Here is a 13,332-nt window from a genome sequence, read left to right as displayed (position 1 = left end):
GTGATGACATGGCTAGAACCATCCCAGGGAAAGTGCTCACATCGTGCTCCAGAGGGGAGAGGACGTCACTCCACATACTGAGCAAACGTTTTCTGGACCTCTCCCGGGTTGCAGGATATCCTTAAGCCAGTTACTGGCAAATTGTGGGGAATGTCCTGATGGGTTCCAGGCTGGAGCTAGGAGAGAGGTCAGCTTCCCTCCAACTACCAGGGCTGCATATGTGGATACTCAGTGATATCTGAGTCTGTTAGAGGGGCAAGAGAGGAGAGGAAGGGGAGGGATTTCAGCAGCCATTAATGCCCAGGACTGAAGGGGATCCCATCTCACCCATCCCCACCCGCATGCCTGAGGTTACTTCATCTGTTTTTGGAGCAACACATATGAAAAGAATTTCCTTGGGAAGATGCACCACTCTACTGTTTGCTCAATTAAGGATTGTTAGTACAAAATACAAGAACTGAAGTGAAGTCGCTTAGTCGTGTCCGACTCTTTGCGACCCCATGGACTGTAGCCTACCAGGCTCCTCCATCCATGGGATTTTCCAGGCAAGAGTACTGGAGTGGGTTGCCATTTCCTTCTCCAGGGGATCTTCCCAACCCAGGGATCGAACCTGGGTCTCCCGCATTGTAGGCAGACTCTTTACCATCTGAGCCACCAGTATCTGAGAATTCAAACATCTCAACTTGCAGACTTTTCCTGCCCTCACAATTGCCTTCTTTCCAAAGACATCTTAATATGACTTCTCTGGTGGCGCAGTGGATAAGAATCCATCTGTGATGCAGGGGACACGGGTTTGATCCATAGTCTGAGAAGATGCCACAAGCTGCAGAGCAACCGAACGCATGCACCACAACCGCCTGAAGCCTGTGTGCCCGGAGCCTGTGCTTCACCGCAGCAGAAGGCACCGCAGTGAGAAGCCAGCACCCCGAAACAAAGAGTCGCCCTGCTTGCCAGGACTAGAGGAAGCCCCCACAAAGCAGCAAAGAGTCAGCACAGCCAAAAATAAAAGATGTTTTACCTCCATAGATACTTCCTCCTGAGAAAGGAATGATCCAGAAAGACAGTTTGTGACTATGCCTATCAAGGCCATTTCAGAGGAAAAAACATCATAAAAGGCATTGGCTGTTAGCTGCCCAAAGGATAAGGAATGTTTCTAGAAGCCTACAGTAATACATCGCAAGCAGCTAAGTTTAGTCTCAAATAATCATCCTAGAGATGAACTCCATGATTATCTCAAAAGAGCCCTGGGAGGACTTCGCTGGTGGTCCAGTGGTTACGAATATGCCTACTAACGAAGGAGACCTGGGTTCCATCCCTGATCGGGGGAGGTGCCACGTGCTGCAGAGCAACTAAGCCCATGCCTCACAGCTACTGAGCCTGTGCTCTGGACCCCTTGAGCCACAACTACTGAGCCCCTGTGCGGCAACTGCCGAAGCCTGCGCGCCTTGAACCTGCGCTCTGCAGAAAGAGAAGCCACCACAATGAGAAGCCTGTGCGCTCACCGGAGAGTAGCCCCTGCTTGTCGAAAACCTGGAGAAAACCCACTGGCAGAGATGAAGACCCAGTGCAGCCAGAAATAAATAAATTAATAAATGAAGAGTCCTAGGAAATATATGTCATGTCACCCAATCCTAGTCACAAATCCAAAATAAGGAGGCTGCCTCTGCTCTTGGTGACAAAATGGCTGGACCAAGTATTTGACATTGTCCTGTCGGACTCTGTGACCCCTTGAGCTGTAGCCCGCCAGGCTCCTCCGCCCATGGGGATTCTCCAGGCAAGAATACTGGAGTTTCTATGCCCTCCTCTAGGGGATCCCCCCAACCCAGGGGTCAAACCCAGGTCTCCTGCACTGCAGACAGAGTCTTTACAGTCTGAGCCAAACCAATTTCAAGTTTGGAGGTCAGATCTTGTGTCCTTCTCACCTTACACCCTTAACACTAGCACAGAACCTAATTCTTAGAACACACTCAAGAAATGTTTGATGACTCCAAGTACTAGCATTTATGCTAAAACACTACAGGCATTCCTTAGAAGGTTAGAAACAAAGGAAAGTTTCTTGTTATAATCCAGTATTATTTAATATTTCCTGGAATTTTGAGGTAATGCAATAAGATATGAACTTTTAAAAAGAATGAATATTGGAATTAGAGGCCAAATTATCATTCCTTACACATATTGAAACTCTGCACCTCAGATGCAGCTTGAACCCACAGGCCAGGACTTGAACCCAGCCAAAACCGAGACTGGGACTTCAACACACTGTGTGTGTTGAAATCACACTCCTGGTCTCAGGACTTACTGAAGCGCAGGTTCTTTAATGTCTCATTGCAGAAAGAATTCAGTGAAACACAAAGTGATAGGTAAGAAGTGGATTTATTTAAAAAGATAACACATTCCATCGCAAAAGGTGAAAATGGCCTTGGGAGAAATAAACTTCCCAGACAAGAAAGTGAGCCATCTCAGAAGAAAAAGACCCCGAAATATGGAGTGATTAATTTTTATGTGCTGGTTAATTCCATAGGCTGAGTTGGAGGATTATTCCAACTATTTGAGGGAAGAGACAGGAATTTCCAGGAATTGGGCCACTGCACACTTTTTGACCTTTTATGGTCAGCCTAGAAACTGTCATAGTGTTGGTGAGTGTATCATTTAGCTGATGTGTTACGGTGAGCATATAGTGAGGCTCAGAGTCTACTGGACGTTGAATCTTCCACCATCTTGGACCTAGTTAGTTCTCACTAGTTAATTTCCTCAATGTCATTCTTTTAAAGGTTGTACTCTGCCCCCTTCCCTCATCTTTCATTCCCCTCTCAGAAATTTTACTCCCATATTCTTGTGGGAAGTAGAGGGTTAACAGTCTATCTTCTGTAACCACTTCACATCTGACTAGTACATCAGTCCCACTGGTCAGGGAGTGAAAATCTCTGGATGCCTGATCTAGGGGTCCCAGGGAAAGACAGCTACTTATTTTAAGTCTATGTGGGCTGGAATCCTTTCAGCGCCATCATCTTGATATGCAACTGTTACAACTGTTTCCTTAGCCTTCTTATGAATCTTCTTGATGATGAAGCACTTTTTGTAATAGCATCAGAGTACAAAAATAGCTATCTATAAACCACAAAAGACTTAAAAGATAGGGCTAAATACCTGATTACAGTATAACCTATAAAAGAAACTTGGTTGCAATAACCAGAATTATGAATGATTACATTTAAATTAACATACCCAATAATCCCAGTTCAATGTATTTCTTTGAGATACCTTAGGAGCTCTCTAAAGCATCCCAAAGTTAGCTGACAATCAAAAGAACTTTAATTAAAATTTGATATTTGGGAAGTTTGTCAAAAAGTTTTCAAAAACTTAGTTAAATAAGATCATAAGTCACTATGAGAAAATACTTATCTAACCAAAGGCAAATACAGACAACTTAAAGGCAAAGAAATTAACATAGTCTCTTATCAAAAAGGCATTTCAAGAGAACTTTGGAGAATCCAAATCCAGTCTTGCCCCAGCTCTGTCCCAACAAAATCCATCTGCCTATCTAAGTTTAATTCAATCTCAGAAAATCCAGATCATTCACAATTCTTTTTTCAGTATTTCTCTTATTCCTCATACCTTCTTTTATTGAAAACATACATTTTGCTATCCTTAAATGCTTATTTCACACGAAGTTACTTTTCTGGATGACAAATTTGCAATAGGAATAACAAACTTGACCTTCAGTAAACCTAGATACAGCAGAAGTATTACACTTAACATTATTGATGTTCAGTTGCTCAATCGTGTCCAACTCTTTGCGACCCCATGGACCCATGCCAGGCTTCCCTGTTCTTCACCATCTCCCAGAGCTTGCTCAAACTCATGTCCATTGAGTCAGTGATGCCATCCAACCATATTATCCTCTGTTGTCCCCTTCTCCTCCTGCCTTCAATCTTGCCCAGCATCAGAGACTTTTCTAAGGAGTCAGTTCTTCGCATCAGGTGGCCAAAATACTGGAGCTTCAGCTTTAGCATCAGTCCTTCCAATGAATAGTTAAGACTGATTTCCTTCAGGATTGACTGGTTGGATCTCCTTGCAGTCTGAGGGATTCTCAAGAGTCTTCTCCAACACCACAGCTCAAAAGCATTTGGTGTTCAGCCTTCTTCATGGTCCAACTCTAACATGCATACAAGACTACTGGAAAATCCATAGCTTTGACTGCTGCTGCTAAGTCACTTCAGTCGTGTCTGACTCTGTGCAACCCCATAGACGGCAGCCCACCAGGCTCCCCTGTCCCTGGGATTCTCCAGGCAAGAACACTAGAGTGGGTTGCCATTTCCTTCTCCAATGCATGAAAGTGAAAAGTGAAAGTGAAGTCGCTCAGTCATGTCCGACTCTTCGCGACTCCATGGACTGCATCCTACCAGGCTCCTCTGTCCATGGGATTTTCCAGGCAAGAGTACTGGAGTGGGGTGCCATTGCCTTCTCTGATAGCTTTGACTAGACAGACCTTTATCAGCAAAGTAATGTCTCTGCTTTTTTATACACTGTCTAGATTTGTCATAGTTTTCTTCCAAAGAGCAAGCGTCTCGATTTTGTGGCTGCAGTCACCATCTGCAGTGATTTTGGAGCCCAAGTAAATAAAGTCTGTCTCTGTTTCCATTGTTTCCACATCTATTTGCCATGAAGTGATGGGACTAGTCTATGCTAAAGCCTTTGACTGTGTGGATCACAATAAACTGTGGAAAATTCTTACAAAGAGATGGGAATACCAGACCACTTTATCTGCTTCCTGAGAAACCTGTATGCAGGTCAAGAAGCAACAGTTAGAACCGGACATGGAACAATGGACTGCACACTTAACATTGATATTATGGGAAAATGTTAAACTACCAATCTTAAGCTGGCTTTAATATCGATATCAGTTCAGTACTGAGTATTTCCCAGATCTCGTGAACCTGACATTCATTTTGGCTGGTTTTGTTTACATTTATAAGTATTTATGTAATATAAGCATTTAACTTTAAACCCAATTAAATAGAGCCGTTTTATCAATTTTGACAATACCATACATCTATAACGCATATACAGATAAGTGCAAATAAAGACTCATAGCTCAGTCGGTAAAGAATCTGTCTGCAACGCAGGAGACCTGGATTCGATTCCTGGGTTGGGAAGATTCCCTGGAGAAGGAAACGGCAACCCACTCCAGTATTCCTGCCTGGAGAATCCCATGGACAGAGGAGCCTAGCAGGTTACAGTCCATGGGGTCACAAGAGTCGGACACGACTTAGTGACTAAACCAAACCAAAGACCTCATTACTCCCATCTCAAAATTTCAGCCTTGAGCCATGTGCAAAAAAAATGTAAAACTCATCAGTTACAAAAGAGATTGCATTCAAATTGGGCAGATGGAACAAATCAAGGTCACCTAAGATGACTAAACTCTTTTTATCAATGTTTACAGAAAAGATACTTGGGATTTCTATTTATCCTTGACAAGTCAATTTCTAAATTACTTTACTCTCCTTTTCAAAATTTGTGTTTTAAAATATGGAGGAGATAAAGTTTCCTGCAGAAGACCAGGTAGAACATTTGTGTCTCAAATACACAGGCAAATCCTCCTAGGATGACTTTTGTACACTTACGGCCAGAAAAATAAAATTTTTCTTTTCTTCTTTTTTTTCCCCCCTCAAACAATTAGGTTACCAACTCAGCAATATCAAATGACTGACACATTCATTAATTTATGTTGTAATGCTTTATAGCTTCCCCTCTAAATTTTTATCAGGATTGAAATATCAGCTATGGTTAATTTAGTTACATTAAGCACTTCTCATTTTGGTAATTTATTTACAAACACTTTTGAGCATCTTACCTGCTTTATGAAATATCTGCTTTATAATTAAATACTCTATAGCCCTTTTAAATTTAATAAACACCACCTGGATATCTCTGGCCAGGTCTGGAACCTTGATATTCCATATTTCAGAGTATACTAAAGCTTCCATTTCAGCTCCAGATTTAATCTGTTGCTTTCCACTTTCTGTTAGAGTCACTTCGTGGTAAGAGTGTTTTCCTTGCCCTTTAAGAAGCAGAGTGGCCCCTAACTTAGTTAATAAATCTCTTCCAATTAACGGGTGGGACAATCAGACACAAAGACAAAGGAATGTAAAACCAGCTAGCCTATTACTGAAAACTGAATAAACCAATTGAAACAAATCTCCAGTCCTGGAGTATTTGGCCCAGATGGGGTATTGGTCAGGATTGATGTGGCCTGACCCATTTCAGACCCAAGGCTGAGGTGATGTCTTTTTACACGCTATCCAAGAGTTACTCTTATGTCAAAATCCACCGTGCAGTTTGGTTAAGATTTGCACTTAGAATTTTAGATGATAACCCTTCCAAGGTAATCTCTTAACCAGATGTTACTGTCTGAAAAACTGCCACAAAGGAATGATGCAGAAGGTGTTCTCTGTGGTGTCATCAATGAGCAGGAGCTGGCCTAGCTGCAAATTCAAGAATAAAGGGTCAGCACTTGTCAATAAAAAGTATATCTTGGCAGCCATACAGGTCTTCTGGGTTTAAGAAAAGAAGAAAATGAAACAGGAATAAATATAGCATATAAGAGGGAAAAACCTCAGAGTCAAGGAGAAGAGTATAGATTATCAAATCCTGCAGCAACAACACAGTCTGGGGCCTGCTGTGAGATGTACTCAAGCACAGCCACCCCATACATCTTTCTACAGCAAGCCTTGCCAATTGCCATCTTTCCTCTGCTCAGTATCTAGGTTTCCAGTCAGAGGCCAAAGCATTCGGGGTTGACCAGTGCATCAAAAACGGGCAAACCCTGGTAGAGCATCCTCCACAGTACACCTGGTTCTTGGTGTCCCATTAGCCTTTCTAGGACCAAGACCTAACTCTCAACATTTTCTTACCTTATCACTGTCCCTTCGTGGTTGCCAGCTGAAACCATGCACCTCAGATGGGGCTTGAACCCATGGGTTGGGACTCAAATTTGGCCGTGACTCAGACTGGGACTTGAATCCACTATCTTTTCATTGAAATCACACACCTAGTCTCAGGACTTATTGAAGTTCAGGTTCTTTATGTCTCTTGGCAGAACGAATTCAGTGAGACACGGACTGATAGGTAAGAAGTGGATTTATTTACAGAGAAACACATTCCATACACAGAATGCAGCTTGTATCAAAAGATGACAGTGCCCCCGGAAGAAACACACTCCCCAGACAGAGTGTGGGCCATCTCAGAAGGCAAGAGCCTGCTAAATATGTTTGGTTAGTGTTTATGGGCTAGGTAATCTCATAGGTTAACGAGTGGGAAGATTACTCCAACTAGTTCAGAAAAGGGGCAGGGATTTCCAGGAATTGGGCCACTGCCCACTTTTTTATCTTTTATGATCAGCCTTGGCACTATCCAGGCACTTGCGATTGTGTCCTTAGCATAACGAGGCTTAAGGACTACTGGAAGTTAAATCTTTTCCCCTCCTGGATCTAGTTCATTCTAACCAGTTTTTATCATGACCAGTTTTTATCATGGCAAAGAGTTGGACACCACTGTGCGACTGAACTGAACTGATGGCTATGTCATTCTTTTAAAGGTTGGGCTCTGCCCCTCCCTCCTGTTTCAATATGGCTGTTCAGTTCAGTTCATTCACTCAGTCATGTCCGACTCTTTGCAATCCCATGAACTGCAGCACGCCAGGCCTCCCTGTCCATCACCAACTCCCAGAATTCACTCAAAGTCATGTCCATAGAGTTGGTGATGCCATCCAGCCATCTCATCCTCTGTCATCCCCTTCTCCTCCTGCCCCCAATCCCTCCCAGCATCAGGGCCTTTTCCAGTTCTTTGCATGAGGTGGCTAAAGTACTGGAGTTTCAGCTTTAACATCATTCCTTCCAAAGAATACCCAGGACTGGTCACCTTTAGGATGGACTGGTTGGATCTCCTTGCAGTCCAAGGGACTCTCAAGAGTCTTCTCCAACACCACAGTTCAAAAGCAGCAATTCTTTGGCGCTCAGCTTTCTTCACAGTCCAACTCTCGCATCCATACATGACTACTGGAAAAACCATAGCCTTGACTAGATGGACCTTTGTTGGCAAAGTAATATCTCTGCTTTCCAATATGCTATCTAGGTTGGTCATAACTTTCCATCCAAGGAGTAAGCGTCTTTTAATTTAATGTATGAAATATGGCTGTATACCCCCAAAATTCAAATAAATGAACTAGAAGGTTCTCAGGACTAATAGGAAGCAATACCTGGACTAACTATGAGGAGAAAGTTCAGTAGCTCAGTTGTGTCTGACTCTTTGCGACCTCATGGACTTCATGCAGCACGCCAGGCTTCCCTGTCCATCACCCACACCCAGAGCTTGCTCAAACTCACGTCCATTGATTTGGGGATGCCATCCAACCATCTTGCCCTCTGTCATCCCCTTCTCTTCCTGCCTTCAATCTTTCCCAGCATCAGGGTCTTTTCCAATGAGTCAGTGCTTCACATCACCTTGAGAAGGAAAAAAAAAAACACCTCACTTTTCTATAGAACATAATGAGGGAAAGGAAAAGTTCTCATTGACCAATATAACACTAACACTGACAGAAATTTAAGTGTCTAAGAATATTCCCAATAAATATAAAGACAATCTGCTAGAGCTTAGGAAGACATTAATCAAAGTCTCAACTATTCTAAGATTTACCTCATTTCTAGGTTAGAAAACCAAGGACCATAAAAGTATTGCATTTGAAACACAATTCATACAGCCTTTAAAAATGTTTAGTTTTTTTTTTGTTTCTTTTCCTTGTTTAGGTATTTTTGAAATGAATGTGAGAAATATACTCACTGGCCCCAAACCAAGGGATGGACTCGGAGATATGAAGCACAGTGAAACCAAAATTTTGATGATAGTCTTTTCAAGATTGGGTGTCTGGTGGGCACAACCTAGGCACACCCAGGTTGGGTACAACAAGCCCTAACATGCAGGTCCCTCCCCTTGGTTCCTCATTGGCTGGGTACAGTCTTTCCAGACATTGCCTAAGTTTCATTATTTCTTTATAAGTTATCCTTTTTTTCCTTCCCAACCGATATCTACATTTTTCAACAAAGACTTTCTTGCTAGTTTATTCCTTCCCTCAATATCCTGTTTGTTTAGGGACCCTCCTGGTGCATGAACTGGGTCACATCTGCAAGTTGTTAGGCAAGTTTAGAGCCTAATGACTTTAGGGCACAGGCAATGGATGGAGTCCTATCTCTTTAGGATCCAGTCTGATCTCTCTCCCCCAACCTCAACTTTATCTAAAGAGTCCAGGCCTCAATTTTATCTACAGAGTCCAGGCTTCAACTTTGTCTAGAAAATGAACCACTTCAAGTTTCTATTTCTTACAATTAATAGAATGGATCTAGAGTTTTTCAGGGAAAAATATCAAAGAATATTCTACAAAATAAAAGTAATGGAGAAAATAAATAGTAAAATATAAAGTGCTGATACTTAAAATAGTGTAAAAGTAATTCAGGAAAATGTACATAAATAGAACTGACTAGAAATGACAGAAATGTACCCTGTTATATGCAATAAGTTAGTGAATGGCTTAAGAAAGGATCAATAATCAATAAGAAAGAGAAATGGATACTAAGTCTCACTGGTAACTGGTCAACAATGTGGAAAAATAATTTATTCTTGTGTCCATATCAATAAATTCCACATAAATTTTAAATTGTGAGGTCCAACCATGGTAAACTTGGCAGAAACTGAAATCACCCGTCCTCAGACTTCTGAAGAGAGAGCCCTTGGACACATGTGGCAGGTCCTGGGATCTTGCCTGCCCTGTGGTGAGGGCGCTTGCCAGCTTCCTTTTCCTGTAGGCTCGCTGAGCCTCAGCAGAGCCCCATACAGCTCCTTTCTCAGCCTTCTTGATTTCACGTTTGTCCATTTTAGATTTGCAAACACTGTTCAATATTATTATCTGGCACCTGGACTGTTCAGGATACTGCCCCTACAAACATCCCTTAGGCTTACTGTGATATTGTGGTTTATAATAAGACAGGTATTTGGTCTTCCTCCTATTCCTAACACCTAACTCCTAAAACTCTTGAAATTTCCTGTGAAGAGAGCAATAAGGTATTTTTGTTATGCCTGTTTGCTGGATCCCAAGGTTAGGAAGTCTGTTGTAAAACCTAGAACTTTCTCAACAGTGCAAGAATTTCTTTGGTATAATTGTTCTCCAGTTTGTGGATCACCCACACAGCGGTTCTATAGTGGGGCTAATGGCGACCTCCTCTGAGAGGACTTAGGCCACATGCCACATCTCCCAGGACTGCTGCTGCCCTATGTCTCTGCAGGAGGCCTTCAAACACTCAAAGGCAGGTCTGGCTCAATCTGTTGTGGGAGTCACCTCTCCTTTCCCTGGGTTCTGGTGACACAAGATTTTGTTTGTGCCCTCCAAGCATCTTGGCAAGTATGAGGTTTGATATTAAATGTGATTGCACCCCTCCTACCATCTTGATGCGGCTTCTTCTTGGCCCTTATACATGGGGTATCTTTCTTTGGTGGGTTCCACATTCTCCTGTCAATGGCTGTTCAGCAACTATTTGTGATTTTGGTGTTCTCATAGGAAAAGGTGAGCGCACATCCTTCTATTCTGCTATCTTAGTATCATATGCACTGGGAAACCAAAATGTTCATGGGACTTGCTTGATTATGATACTCACTTTATTGCAGCGGTCTGGAACCAAATCCACATCTCCAAGGTCTGTCTGTATTTTACATATTGCAAAAGAACACACAAACATCTGAGAAAGTCTCTAATATTAAAGCTAGAGCTCAAAACAAACAGAGGAAGGCATACTGAGACCATTTACCTCAGACTGGGACTTGAACCCAACCAAACGCCTGCATGGGATTTGAATCCATGTGGCTGGGACTCAACCCAGCCAAAACCCATGGTGCCTGGATTCAGGACATAATGAAGTTTATGTTCTTAATGTCTCATCGCAGAAAGACTTCATTGAGGGACAAAGTGATAGGTAAGAAGTGATTTATTCAGATTCAGAGAGGAACATACTTCACAGACAAAGTGTGGGCCATCACGGAGGGTGAGTGCAGCCATGAAGTGTGTCACAGTTAGTTTTTATGGGCTGGGTAACTTCATAGGCTAATGAGTGAGAGGATTATTCCAACCATTTTGGAAAAGGGGCGGAGATTTCCAGGAACTGGGCCACTGCCCACTCCTTGGTTTGGATAGTGCCTCGGAACTGTCAAGGTGCCTCTGGGTGTGTCACCTCAGCTTGCTGACTGAGGTCTATTCAAAGTGGAGTTGCCTGTCATCCTGGATCCATTTGATTCTAATCAGTTAATGTTGTGTCCTTGGTCTATGTCATTCTTTCCAAGTTGTGCCCTCTTCCCTCCTGTTTCAATACTATCCCTACAAAGACTGTCCATCTATGAGAAATAACAAGCTGTGATTAAAGGAATTAAAAAAAGGAAAGAGGTTTTAAAAATGAAAAGTTCGATAACAAATTTAAAAACTCCAACAAGTAGATAAAGTCAATGAAATATCTTAGAAAATATTGATAGGTTTAAAATATAAAGATGAAAATAGGAGAGAAAAGAGGAAAAAACTAAGGCTTAAATGCCAGAGGTAAAACACCTGACCACTAGGTGTCAATAGAATAATATAAGAAACTTTGTCCCAGTCACAAAAAAGGAATGAATTTGAGTCAGTTGAAATGAGGTGGATGAACCTAGAGCTTATTGTCAGATTGAAATAAGTCAAAAAAAGAAAAACAATTATTGTATACTAATGCATATATGTATGGATGTGAGAGTTGGAATATAAAGAAAGCTCAGCACTGAAGAATTGATGCTTTTGAACTGCGGTGTTGGAGAAGACTCTTGAGAGTCCCTTGGACTGCAAGGAGATCCAACCTGTCAATCCTAAAGAAAATCAGTCCTGAATATTCATTGGAAGGACTGATTCTCAAGCTGAAAATCCAATACTTTGGCCACCTGTTGAGAAGAGCTGACTCATTTGAAAAGACCCTGATGCTGGGAAAGACTGAAGGTAGGAGGAGAAGGGGATGACAGAGGATGAGATGGCTGGATGGCATCACTGACTCAATGGGCATAAGTTTGAGTAAGCTCCTGGAGTTGGTGATGGGCAGGGAGGCCTGGCGTGCTGCGGTCCATGGGGTCGCAAAGAGTCGGACACGACTGAGCAACTGAACTGAATGCATATATATGGAATCTAGAAGGATGGTGCTGATGAACCTATGCGCAGGGCAGCAGTGGAGACACCGACACATGGACACAGCTGGGGAAGGAGACGGGGTGAACTGAGAGACTAGCACTGAAACACACACACCACCACGCATAAAACTAGATAGCCAGTGGAAACTTGTGGTGCGACACAGGGAGCTCCAATCTGGCGCGCTCTGACAGCCTAGAGGGACAGCTCGGGGTGGGAGGAGCACCGGCCTCAGGAGGGAGGCCACATATGTACACCTATGGCTGATTCATGCTGATGTATGGCAGAGACGAACACAATATTGTAAAGCAATTATCCTCCAATTAAAAATAAATTAATTTTAAAAATGGAAGGGACATGAGGATTCTTATAGACTGTTTGGTGGGACTATAAATTGGTGCAGTTACTATGGAGAACGGTATGGAGGTTTCTTTAAAAAATGAAAAATAGTGTTACCATATGATCCAGCAATCCCATTCCTGGGCATATATCTGAAGAAAATCATAATCCAAAAAGATAAATGCACATACTGGAGTGGGTAGCCATTCCCTTCTCCAGGGGATCTTCCCAACCCAGGGATTGAACTCAGGTCTCCTGCATTGCAGGCAGATTCTTTACCAGCTAAGCCACCCTGGAAGCCCAAAATACTGGAGTGGGTAGCCTATCCCTTCTCCAGAAGATCTTCCAGACTCAGGAATCAAACTGGGGTCTTCTGCACTGCAGGCAGATTCTTTACCAGCTGAGCTACCCAGAGAAGCCCATATATATATAAATATATGCACATATAAATGCATATATATAATGGAATATTACTCAAGCATAGAAAGGCAAAATAATGCCATTTGCAGCAATATAGAGGGACTTAGAGATTATCCCACTAAATGAAGTAAATCAGACAAATAAAAATATATGCAATCACTTAGATAATGGAATCTAAAAAATGATATAAATGAACTTGTTTACATAACAGAAAGAGACTCACAGACATAGAAAACAAACTTATTTTTACCAAACAGGAAAGGCAGGTAGGAGGAAGGATAATCTAGGAGGCTGAGATTAACATATACATACTACTATACATAAAATAGACA

Source organism: Ovis canadensis, chromosome 18, assembly GCF_042477335.2.
Source record: "Ovis canadensis isolate MfBH-ARS-UI-01 breed Bighorn chromosome 18, ARS-UI_OviCan_v2, whole genome shotgun sequence".
NCBI lineage: Eukaryota > Metazoa > Chordata > Mammalia > Artiodactyla > Bovidae > Ovis > Ovis canadensis.
This window is presented reverse-complemented; position numbering follows the sequence as displayed.